Consider the following 12,876-nt stretch of genomic DNA (forward strand, 5'->3'; position numbering starts at 1 on the left):
TGTTTTGCTGTGCCCAACAGGCCCTGCTTACGTCTCCTTTTCTTGCAAGGGTATTGGGAGAATTCGGACCTCAATGTTGAAGGGATGGTGTGCCATCAGGAGGCCTCCATACTGCCCTCCATGTCTTCTACTAGCTTGGAATGCCCAAATGCAATGGGAAGTACTGGACTCAATGATCCCAGATGGCTCTTTTCCATGATCCACTTCAAAGGCCAGAATGTCTCTCATCTGTTCTGCAGAGGCCAGTGGCTGTTTCCTTAGTGGTTGGCACTGGGTAGGCCCATGTGGTTTGTCATGCAGGGGCGGGTATGCTGCACCCACCAAAATGCATTCTTCTACACAACTATTAAAGGCACATGTTTCAATGTATGCTTTAACAAAACAGAGAATAAGCCAGATCCAAATGAATCTAGAGAACTGTAAAAGATCAGGAATAGCTTCTATATAAAAGCTAGTCACAATTTATTGACAATATAGTGCTTAGTATCCAGTGTGTGTGTGATTAAATGTGTATATTGAGATTCTAAGACGAAATGATTCACAAAGCTTTATCCACATAAATACTTACAAGTTTCCATAAAAAGCTTTTTAAAACATAAAAGCAGACTTTTATGTATTAAAAAGCTTTTTTATGGAAACCTTTAAGTATTTATGTGGATAAAGCTTTGTGAATCATTTCTTCATAATTACATTTTCGTGTGTGTGTGTGTGTGTGTGTGTGTGTGTGTGTGTGTGTAAATATATAAAAACTGGATACTGACTAAGCACTATATTGTCAGTATAGAAGCTATTCCTGATCTTTTACAGTTCTCTAGTTTCATTTGGATCTGGCTTACTCTCTGTTTTTTAAAGGTATAAATTTAAATATGTACCTTTAATAGTTGTGTAGAAGAATGCATTTTGGTGGGTGCAGCTTTTCTCACCCCGGCAAGACAACCCCCATGGTCTACCTAGTGCCAGCCAGTGAATCTGGGTACAGTCCCCCTCAAATGCAAGGTACAGATAGGAAGTGTACTATTGTATGTTATTGTGTGAATAACTGTACATGCACATAGGACTATACATATATAGATCTATATGCACATAGAATCTGTACATAGATTGTACATGCATTGAGCATAATGTGTGAATAGAGCTACAATGAGCTAGAAGTGTGTGTGGCTGAACTTCTTTGTGAATCAAATGTGAACATTTGTTTCAGTTAATAAATCTCTAGCACATCTACAAGGAACTTGGCATCATTAACTTTGGTTCATTTCTTTTTTATAACCGACTGGCGTATAATTAGTTTGCTGAGCAACTACATCACTATATAACCAAACCTGATCTTTGACTACATGAAAACTGGCTCAACCAATGAAGCCACCTAATTAACATCGTGTGACAATCAACAAAACAAAGCAATCATAAGTGACACCCACTAATTGGATAAACGTTGAATAAGGAACTGGCAATAAGAAATGCTAAACTAAGCAAGTTTGCAACTGGGTGAATAACACTCTCAGGCAAGCCTGCAGGTTCCTTTTCCGCTTTCCAGAGCAAGGGGGATATTGAGAACAGGAGTCTGCAAAACTTGCAAAGTGTTACATCGTATTCCTGTATGTTGAGCCCCTCTGAGACCACGCCAGGGAGCAGAGTGGCCAGTTTGGCAAGTGAAGAGGAGGCTGAGCAGGTACTTCACGGCTGTAATCCCCACAGGTGTGAGGACTTCCCCCAGCAGAGAGGAGCTTTTGCTGCAGCCCCCCCACTCCCTGTCCCTGCCTGGAGCAGATGGAAGCAGCGCCAACCCCTGTTTATCTTGCTGCCCGTTGCCTGGTGCAGTGTTTGCTCCAAGGACTGTTTCCTGCTGCAGGCACAGACACAGCTGGGTTTATTTGCCAGGCCAGCTTGATTAGATCAGGAATAGCTCCCCGCACCCTCCTCTTCCCATCTTATTTCACTAACAAATCACCCTGCACCCTTAGGGAGAAAATGCAAATAAGATAGGGAGCATGTTATTTCCCCCATTACACCAGGTGCATCAGGAAGGGCAGCAGAGAAAGCATCCCCTTCAGCAAGAGCTCGGAGAAGAGCAAGGCTCAGAACAGAAGCATCGCTTGCTTCTGTCCCAAATGCAAGGGAGGCTTACTTAACCAGAATGTGTGCTGGGTAGCCCACAGGGTGTTTCTGTCCCTGCTACTCAGCAGCCCCTTGGGCAGGATACTTTTGTCTTTACAGGAGCGACTCTAGAACAACTACTCTGGGGAAGCAAAGGGGTGGCAAAGCAGGTTCTTAAGGGAGGGCGTGGATTTTGCTAAACATTCAATACCTATAGAGGTAAGGTTATTAGTGTGTTAGTTTATTTGCCTTATTAATGTACGGTCGCTTGCCTAACGTTGTCAAAGTGATTCAGAAAATGGGCTAGATTCCTCTTAGAAAATACCGGGGCCCTTCAAATGACCGACCCCCACTGCAGGAGGGGAAGGCTTTGCAAACCTTGCCCTCCCCCCCCCCCCAGACAATCGTGCTGTGCTAGGCGGGAGTGTGGAGCACAATCCCACACGATCAGCACTGCTCCACGCTGCGCAGAGCAGGGCAGGTCGCTCTGAGGCCAGGACTCCTTGTCCCAGCTTCCGGGTATCCCAAAGTGCACCAAGGGGATCGGTACACTGGGGGATTCCCCCAGGGCATGGGCACTCTAGGCCCCCGTCTCTCTATCAGCACTAGCTGCAAGCAGCCCACGCTGACACACAGTCCCAGCAACTGGGTTAAGGGCCCATTGGTGCCCCTAACCTGGGTTAAGAGCCGGACTTCGGCTCTGGGTTTGGCGCCGTGGCATTGCCAGGATCCGCATGGATCCCAGTGGCTCTCAGCCCAGGCTTGGCTGCCTATGCCTGGGCCTAGTTGCTCTTGAGAACAACCTCCCTGTCACTTTGGATTCGGCCAAACCTTCCAGTCTGTTTTTCCAGGCTAGTTTTCACTCCCTGTCCAAGATCAGGTGGGAGGAAAGATTGTGGGGTGGGGAAGGAGTTCAGTATCAAGCCAGCTGAAATTTACAGGGGAGATGGCCCTTCACCACAGAGTTATGGTGCATTTAACAGCTGCATGATAGATGAACATTCAACAGGTGATTTGTTTTTCTTGGCATGAAGATGCTGTGATGGAGGCATCTTCATTGGTTGATTTTCTGCCACCCATGCGGCTGAGGCACATGAGCCATGCTGTTAAGGTGGCAAGCTTATCTTCACGCTGCCACTCTAACAGCATGGCTCTTGAACCTCTGACAGCTGCACAGCTGTCAAAAAAACCAACAGGTGAAGTTTCCCACATCAGTGCATCTCCCGTTTCCCAAGCTCTCTTGCCTTTTTGCTCCCTTCCTACCAACACTGCCCAGACCTCCTGACCCAAGGTCCGAGGTGAGGGTTTTGTCCCAGCCCCTTTCCTCTTGTCCCCTCTTTTTGTTTCATCCCTCAGTCACCAGGCATTTCCTCAGGTCTGGCTTCTCAGCTTTCTGCTCTGCCCCCTTTAGCCCCGCTGAGACTTGGACAGCCCTTCTGTCTCCTCTTTCTGCCAAAAGCATCCAACTCCTTTTGTCCGTAGGACACTTTCCCCACAACCTCCTCTTTCTTGATCTTCTCATTTCCTTAGGTGCATATGCCAGTTCCTGTGTCCTCCTGTCATTGCCAGACACTCTGACCCCAAGCACTTTGCCCCTTAGTTTCTCTGCCTTCTGGGAGAGGCAGCCAGCCCTACCTTGAGGCCACGGCATTTGGGTCCTATTAAGGGGCAACACATTGTTGGAGGGTCTTCTTTTTTACAGTTAAGTGTAAGAAGTGAATGTAGAACTTTCTTAAAATGTAGTAATTCCGGACAATAAAAGTTTGGCTGCTGCATTAAGATAGCAGTCAATACAATGGAAACACAGATATATATTAGGGTTGCCAGCTACGGACTTTTATCGAGGACATGGGACTATTTGGGGGACTAAATGACTTTTTTTGCATTTGGCGGAATAGAGACTATTTGGGGGACCAGACAATTTCTTTTGCATTTGTTGTGGTGTCCGAAGTTTGGGGGAGCAGCTGGAAAATTTTATTCGCTCAGAACACTTTGCTCTCATGAGCAGCTTTTCTTCCTTTGTCTCCTTCACCTCCCAGCACCCTACTGACCATCCATCCAATAGGGAAGCCAGGGGGGAGTTTCTGCTTCAGTGGCAGGTTGCAGAGCCAAGTGAGGCAGGAGCACGGAGAGGTGGGCCTGGCAGGTGCAGCTGGCTTCCTTCATGTGGTGGTGGTGGTGGTGGCAGTAAGAAGCTGGCAGAGTGAGCTAACTAATTTTACGCACTTAGCAGCTACCCCTGCTAACTAAGTAAAAGGGCACCTTTTAAAGTAGTAAATCTCTTCTATTTATCATGGGGAGAGCAACTGGCCCTATCCAACCCCAGCACAACATCCCTTCAGTGGCTGATGCCGGTGTTACCTTGTTTTTCTTTTTAGATTGTGAGCAGTTTGGGGACAGGGGAGCATCTTATTATTTGTTTGTCTGAAAACCACTGCGAAACCTTCTGTTGAAAAGCAGTATATAAACATTTGTAGTCGTAGAGGACAACAAACAAGTGGGAGATCAAGCGTACACCGCTGCACCAGCAGACAAAGAGGCAGGCTCAGTAACTAGCTGGCTGCCCTGCCTCGAGCCAAGAGGTGAAGTTGCTGGCCTGGCTGGGGAGAGCAGGCCAAGTGGCTTGTGAGGAAGGGCAGAGGACTTTGTGTGTGGTCAACCTAAAACGGAGCTTTTCCAGACAGCAGGCTTTACCACAGGTTTACCGCGAGGCTTTACTGCGAGTCTGGGGCATAATGGATACTCCAGCGCAAAAAGAGGATTTTTTTACCCTGGACATAAATCAGGTTAGCTTCCAATACAGAGAGGAAAACCCGTATCGTGTGTGAAGTGCTTTCTGAAATATCACGCAGACTTCGGGGTAAATCTGGCCGATATGTGATCGCACACCCACCCTCACAAAGTAAAATCGCAATCTGAAAAAACTCCAGGAGATGAATTTACAGTAGAGGCCTTGAGAACTCTACACCTAGACAGCAGATTGAGCAGAATGTTTGTGAACATTCAGTGACACCAGAGCAGCTCAGTCAATCACTGCCAGATACTCCCTACAAACCCCTAAGTACATCACAGTATGAAAGAAGAAATATTTAGGCAGCACTTTTCCAAAAAGCTCAAATCACTCATGTACATTACATCAGTAATGATCATCCTTGCAACTACCCAGTGAGACAGGCCAATATTATTATCCACATATTTCAGAATAAGGAGGAGGGTGGGAGATAGTGGCTCACCTAAGGGGATCCAATGAGTTTGTGGATGAGTTGAGGTTTGCTCTGGGGCACTTCCAAATCACAACTCCGGACTTGGGAAAGCAACTCCTCACTTCAATTTGTTTGGGGTGTGTAGAAAGACATATTTGGGGGGGGGGATGTGGGTTATTGGTGGGTGGAGTTCAGTAAAATGAGTAGGGAACTCCTCAAATGCCTAGGGAGGGATCTATACCCTTGCAAAGCTCATGCTCTTAACCACACTGTTTGGGAGTCTTTAGGAGGAAGGTCCTTCTGAGAAAGTCTTCTGAAGGAGGGGCTTTAATTTAAATGTCTCTTGGCCTGTGAATGCTGCACATACACCTCCTGCCCTTGGTCTGAGTACACAGTGTGAAATGAAGCAGAGCTGCTGCCATCCTGAGCATCAGGTTACCTAGCTGCCTTCCTCCACCCTGAACATCAGGTTACCTATCTGGCCTCTCTGATTGCTATGGGGACTAATCCAGCTGGAAGGCCATGAAGGGCCAGCCAGCTGTTCCCATGCAAATGACGATGATGATGCCTCTCTGCCTGGCTGCTGCTGGGACAGAAACAAGGGTCTTGACTCATGCCTCTTCTATTGTGCACAGCCCCAGTGAGCGCCATTGATTGCACAGGCCATAAACTCAGAGATTCTCAGAATGAAGTCTCTGTGGACTCCACTGGGCGATTATTAAAAATGTGGGTGCCATCTCTCATACTACTGACACAGCGGACAACTTTTTTTTAAAGGATTAGTTGAAACTTTACAGTTACCAACATGAAACCAAGGACCCAGTAGCCACAAAAACATCAGAATGTCTAACTTCTAAAGGCCAGCCCTCAAAGATGTGCTTTGCATTTCTTTCTTCAGAGAGATGCACAACCAGGCTTCCTCTGGGAAAGGAAATGCTCCTGTCTGGACCGGAGCATTGAGGCAACCACTGTGAACACCCAGCCTCTCCACAGATGTTCTGATCTCTTGCAGTACAGAGACTCTTCAGCGAAGCCAAACACAAAGATTTGTACAGACAGGGGTGTGAGTGAGTGTGCGTCTGATGACAAAGGTTGTAACAGGATGGCCACATAATGAGGCAACCTGAGGTGGTCACCTCAAGCAGCAGGGGAACGGGGTCTGAAAGCACCTGCTGCCCCCACCGATGCCCAGCTCAGCAGCATAAGAGCACCTGCATCACTGCCTTCGCCTCCCTCAGGCTTGAAAAGGAGGAGGGAGAAAGAGGAGGAAGTAGAGGAGAGAAGAGTGGCAGGGAGGTGCTCTAGCTCACCTTCCCTTGCACCTCTGAGCAGGGCAGTAGCAGTGGCAGTGGTGAGGGCGGGTGGGCCCTTCCATGACACTAAGCCAAGAGGGCACCGGTGGCATTTGGCACCCCCTTCAGGCACCTGAAGAACTTGGGCCATTCCTGGCTTATAAAATTTCCACAGAAATATAGCCAGCAGCACCATATAGCCCCATAAAATCCAAGCTTGATAGAATCTCAGGCTTTCTACGTGAGAGCTTCTCATCAGAGATCAAACCTGGGACTTTCTATACACACTCTTCATTAGAGTTGTTCTCTTTGCTCCCTTTTTCTCCACCCAGCAGTATTGTTGTGTTTAATCAAGCCACTGGTCATGGCAAAACAGAACAAAAGAGTATTGCTACAGATATGACAGCATTCCCTTCTTCATGTACCTGAGCCTACTGAAGTCCCCTTCAGTAGGCTCAGTAGCAATACCTACTCCTAGGACATAGGAAACTTTAAATCAACAAACATACTATGCAACACCCCACAATAGTCAACATGTTTCCATGTGCCAGATCCAGAAGGTGATGCAGACTGGAAATTGCACATCATTTAGTTCTGGAGGTGACTTTTGACTCGGGATTTGCTAGGCATTATGTGTGCATGTGTTTGTGTGCATGTGCACACACATAGGTAGCATGTCCAGATGCCAAGGAGACTCCTGTACCTTTTAAATAGGTGTGTAGTCAAGGGGATGTTTATAGGTGCAGGTTGTCATGGAGTGAGAAAAGCCACACCAGCTGGCCTATATATATATATATATATATATATATATATATATACACAAAATACAGAAAAATAAAAATAAATGAATATAGTAGATAATATCTCATATATGTTTTGTATATCAAACTGGAAAACAACACTCAATCATGTCAACGTCTTCTCATAACCACCCATACTCTAATTAGAACTCTCAACCACCAATCCCAAATATCTGAACAGAACATCCAACTATCTAAATATCAAAATTAAACAGTATCAAGATTAAAGCAGGCTCACTCAAGAATTCATTAGCAAAGAAAATCCAAATCTCGGATGAGGTATCTGACCCTGTGACAAATACAAATTATAATGTATAAAGCGTTCCCAAATAAAGTCAAATTTATTTTCTGATTTATTTTTTATATGAAGTAATCCTAGCCATCGAAGCATATTCCAAAAGTTTAAGATGCCACTTCTCTAACATTGGTAACAAATTAGTTTTCCAATAAGAAGCATAAAGAATTTTTGCTGCAGTTATCATGTATAAGGACAACTAGATACAGGTGATCTTGTCTTTTGCAGCTGATCATCCTCCATGCAGGACAGGAAAGGTGCTATTTCATGAATATGTGCATGCATTGGGATGAGCTGATGCAAAAAATGACAGAACTTCCATATATTTAATGCATCATTATGCATTTTTAAAATTTAGAATATTTATATCCAGCCCCTCTCAGCACTGGAGGCAACTTACAACACATTAAGAACCTAGGAAGCTGCCATATACTGAGTCAGACCCTTGGTCCATCTATCTCAGTATTGTCTACACAGACTGGCAGCAGCTTCTCCAAGGTTGCAAGCAGGAATTTCTCTCAGCCCTATCTTGAAGATGCCAGAGAAGGAACTTGGAACCTTGATACTTGAACCTTGAACAAAATACCCTTTTAATTAAAACCATTTCATGGAAGAAGACCAGCAGCATCTTGTCAACATCAGTAGCGACATTACCAACCTACACTATTTCACCCCAAAGCATTAATAAATAAATAGGAAAAAGAACAAAAACTAGCACCAGGGGGATTTCAGCTAGTACAGTATATCGCAGAATATAGCATATTACCCTATGATGTTGTAAATTTCACCTGCTGAACTGCTGCCTTCTGCACCACTGTTTAAAATGTTTGAGTCCTGTCTTTTCTTTTTCAGATGATTTGTCCTAGATAGCGGATGGAATTCTAAGGAAGAGTGCTTGCTGAATCACTGCTGTGATTCATAATTAATCCTAGGAATGGAATAGCAGGAACATAGGGAACTGCCACACACCGTCAAAACGTGGGTCCATCTAGCTCAGTATTTTCTGCACTGACAGGCAGAGGCTTATCCAAGGTTTCAAGCAGGAGATACCAGAGATTGAACCTAGGACCTGAGAGGTGTGGTGGGTATGGTCCATAGGTGGAACTAGATGGGGTAAGGGGTCAAGTGTCTCCCTAAGTAGCTCACACACACCCCTTTGCTGGAGGAATACTAAAAAGAAAGCTATTTTAAATGTGTAGTGTTTTTCTTCATTATCATCGATCAATATGCATGCACTGTGCCCTCCCATTATTTTTTCTGATGCCACCATTGGATTTTCCCCACCTCCAATGACCTGGACTCTTCCTCGTGCCCTTAACAGGAGTTTGATGTGTGGAAATCAGCTTTTCACAGCATGGAGGTAAGTATTATCATCTGCTAATTAGGGGTGTGCACCAAGTTTTTGGTGGTTCAGTGCGAATTCAAACTGAATTCTAATAGAAGCACTGGTCTGTGAACCAATTTAGTCAAACCAGCCATTGGTCTGGTCCGTTCAATTGAACCGGGTTGAACCGGGTCAACCCAGTTGGCGGGCTACGCTTGTAAAGGGAAATCTGGTGAGGATTCTTTAAAATATTCCTTTAAAAGGATTGTAAGGGAGGGCGGGGGGGTCAGCAAAAGGGCACCTGGTGCTCCCCACAGCAGTGCAGCCAGACTGGCAGTGACGTGGCTCTGGCCTCCATGGATGCTCGAAGGCTATTTGAATGAACTCTGTGCACATGTGGAGGCCATTTGTGTGATCACGCAAATGGCTTCTGTGCATGCGCAGAGGTCACACAAATTTATTTATTTATTTATTGTTGCACTTATATACCACCTTTCATTAAAAACAATTGCAAGGCGATTTACAAAAGTTAAAAAACATACAATAAAATGACAATAAAAGTATTAAGCTAAAAATATTTTTTTTAAAAAAACAAATTTAAAATCTGTAAAATCAAATGGCCTCCGCTCATCTGTGGTGGCTGGAATCGCACCACTGCCATGTGGGCGATGCTGCTGGGGGTGCGCCAAGGTTTAGAGGAGCCACAACCACCACCACCGCTAGTAAGGTGCCCTCTTGCCGCCACCCCAACGGCTGCCCTTAGAAACCTTTTAAAGGCAGGATTCCCCTTTGCTTGTAAAGGGCAATACTCCCCAAATTCCCCTTTACAAGCATCACCCCTCGAACCATCAAACTGGGTTGAATGGTCCATACCGGACCGGACCCAGTTCAGTTCAAACTCAGACTGACCGCCTTTTTTTGAGGCTGGGTCAGTTTGAATTTGAACAGGTCTAACTGGGCTGGTTTGAATCAAACCCGTTTCTATTCGAATCAGTTCTGCACACCCCTGCTGGTAAGGTCTGTCTGCACATCAAGTTGCTGTTAAAGGCATACTGGCTTTTTTTTTTTTTTTTTTTTTAAGGGCAAGCCCTTTAAGGTACTGGCAGAAATGGGTCTGCTGTCTTTTTAATATCAGAGGTTTTGTGTTTTTAACAGCTGTATGACAGACAGAAATCCGCATGTGAAGCCTTTGCCCAGCAAGGAGCTGCAGCAAATATTAATCTACTGATTTCTGCTTGTCAAACCCATTTAAAAGCACAGAGGCTCTGTCCATAAACAAATAAGAAGGCAACCCTAATTTTGGGGAAATAGACTGACTTTTGGTTTGGGGAGAGAATCAGAGGGGTTGTTTGTGAAGGAGTGAGCATTGAATGAACACCTTTGAAATGAGCAACACAAAAGCCTGCCTGTGACATCTCGTGAAAGAAACCCTGGCGGGTGGATCTGTTCCTCCCCTACATGGAGACATGAAGTGAGGATTGTGGCAAAGTGAGAACAGAACATCCTGCTGCCTGAGGGCTCCCAGCCTGACATCTGGGATGGGAACAACAACACTGATGCTGCCACTGAATATTTCATCCTCTCCAGCCACTTGGTGAGTTCATGGCTGAGGGGAGATTTGAACCAGGAACTGCCCAGCTTATATTCTTAGCCCTTTTACCACACAGGGGAATTACCGGCTATCGTCTGCACTGCTCTCTGGATGACTCTCTGGGTCTGAAAACTAGCAAGGTTCCAAAATTTTCTCACCCACTGTGTGAATTGGGGCCAGACTACTACACATCATGTTAAGCACATCATTAATGCTGATGTGTTTAACTCTTCTGTTCTAAAAGAAGCTGGGGGTAGGGGATTCAGAACAGAATTGTGGTGTGGCGGGAGGGAGGCCACAACAACCCTTTGCCCCCAACATGGCCCTGATCCAGACTGGTCCCCTGCAGCTGCTATCTGAGCCAGGAGGAGGAAAGCCTCCACTTGCTTCAACGCTGACTCTATAAACCTGGTTGTCCAGTCTTGTGCACATTCACTCAAGGCCAAATGACACATTGCCCCAAGCACATGATGGGCTGGTGGTGGGCTTGGGTATTTTTCCTAAACACTAGCAGCTGACAGTGGGGGTGGGGGAGCATTGCCTGCTATTTAGGAGAATGAGGGGAGCAAGCATGCCCGGACCAAGTGTGGCCCTGAGCGATTGCATCTGAATAACTACAAGACTGGGTTGTAAACAGTGGCAGCCCTTCCATGAGGCAGGGTGATGAAGTGGTTGCCTGAGGTGCAGGTGCATGGAGGGTCGAAGGGGGGTGGCATGTGTTGGGCCCCCACAACCACCATCACAGGTGCCACTCCACTGTCCACTGCCACCCTCTCTTCACGCTGCTCATTTTCCCTTTCTCACCCTCCTAGGCACATGTCTTCTTCCCCCAGCCCCTGTGACTTGAATCAGGAATGCCTCTGCCCCCACTGCCTGGCTGGATGGAATCGTCTGAGAATGCTTGCAGGTCACTGTTGCTGCCTCAGCGGCATAGTCTGAGAATGCCAGGCACCCACCTGCAGATGGGCAGGGGGTGTCCTATTGTCCTTTGCCTCAGGCAGCAACATGGCTTGGATCACCCGTGGTTGTTGCCATGGCAGTCTGGGTTCAAATCCCACCTTGGCCATGGATTCACTAATGTTCTTAGGCAAGCTCTCTCAGCCTCAAGCTTTTCTCTCTCTTGGTGATAGGGGGTAATAATACTTATCTGTTTTATAGGGCTGTCCTAAGGATTTCTAAGACAATAAGCATAAAGTATCTTAAAGACATCTGTGGCTACAGAGCCCCATTGGTCTCTGGTGGGAGGGATTGGGCATTTTCACTGGGGTGTGAGACTTGCATGTGTAAGACTGGCTAAAAACAGAAGCAAGTTTAGGACCAAAATGCTGTGTTTTGCTTAACCTAATAAACCTAGCCTTCCCACCAACTAATAGGGGAACTCATAATTATTTCATCCCTTTTCAATTGGTCACCATTCACCATTATTATGACGGGCATTGGCACCCTTATCACAGCTACCTACTCTCTCTATATATTCTGAAGAGCTCAGCGAGGAAAAATATCAACACACCCAACAAACACCCAAGAACACCTTCTACTAATAATACACATTCTTCCAACGCCTATATTAATTCCTAGGTCCGAACTAATTTTTGGCTAACATGTTAGTATAGTTAAATTAAAACATTAGGCTCTAAAAACAGAGAGGTATTTTAAACATAAAGAACTCCCTTCTTAAAAACTGAGTGGTATTTTGAACATAAAGAACTGTCAATTCTAGAAAATTCTTATCACTTGTTACGCAGGGGTGTAACTACTATTAGGCAAGGTGAGGCGGCTGCCTGGGGGGCCCCACGCTTCGAGGGGGCCCCCAGAGGTAAGTCACATGACTATATTTTGTGAAGTGTGTGTGTGTGTGTGTGTGTGTATCAGCTAGAGGCCCATTTTAAAATTTTGTCTCTGGGCCCACTCCAGCCTTGTTACGCCCCTGTTGTTACGGCTCATTCTTATGCATATTTACTCAGAAAAAAGTTCCACTTTGTTCAGTGGGACTTGTTTCCTTCCAAATAAGGTTGTCTAGGATTAAACGTTAGCCTTAATAGAAGTGATTTTGCTTACAGTAGTACCCTTATATATTTATATCTGTGCCTTGTCTATATATACTGTAATTCTACAGTACAAAAGGCACAAGGGCTGCTTGGCCAAAAATGTTGAGTTATTTCTTTATGTTACATAGACTTTCCTGGTTGCAAATCAATATGTTTTCTTGATTTAGCAACAAACAGTTGCTAGAACAACCAGTTAGAATGTATGTACACTCGGGAAATGGCTGCC

Source organism: Hemicordylus capensis, chromosome 1, assembly GCF_027244095.1.
Source record: "Hemicordylus capensis ecotype Gifberg chromosome 1, rHemCap1.1.pri, whole genome shotgun sequence".
Taxonomy (NCBI): domain Eukaryota; kingdom Metazoa; phylum Chordata; class Lepidosauria; order Squamata; family Cordylidae; genus Hemicordylus; species Hemicordylus capensis.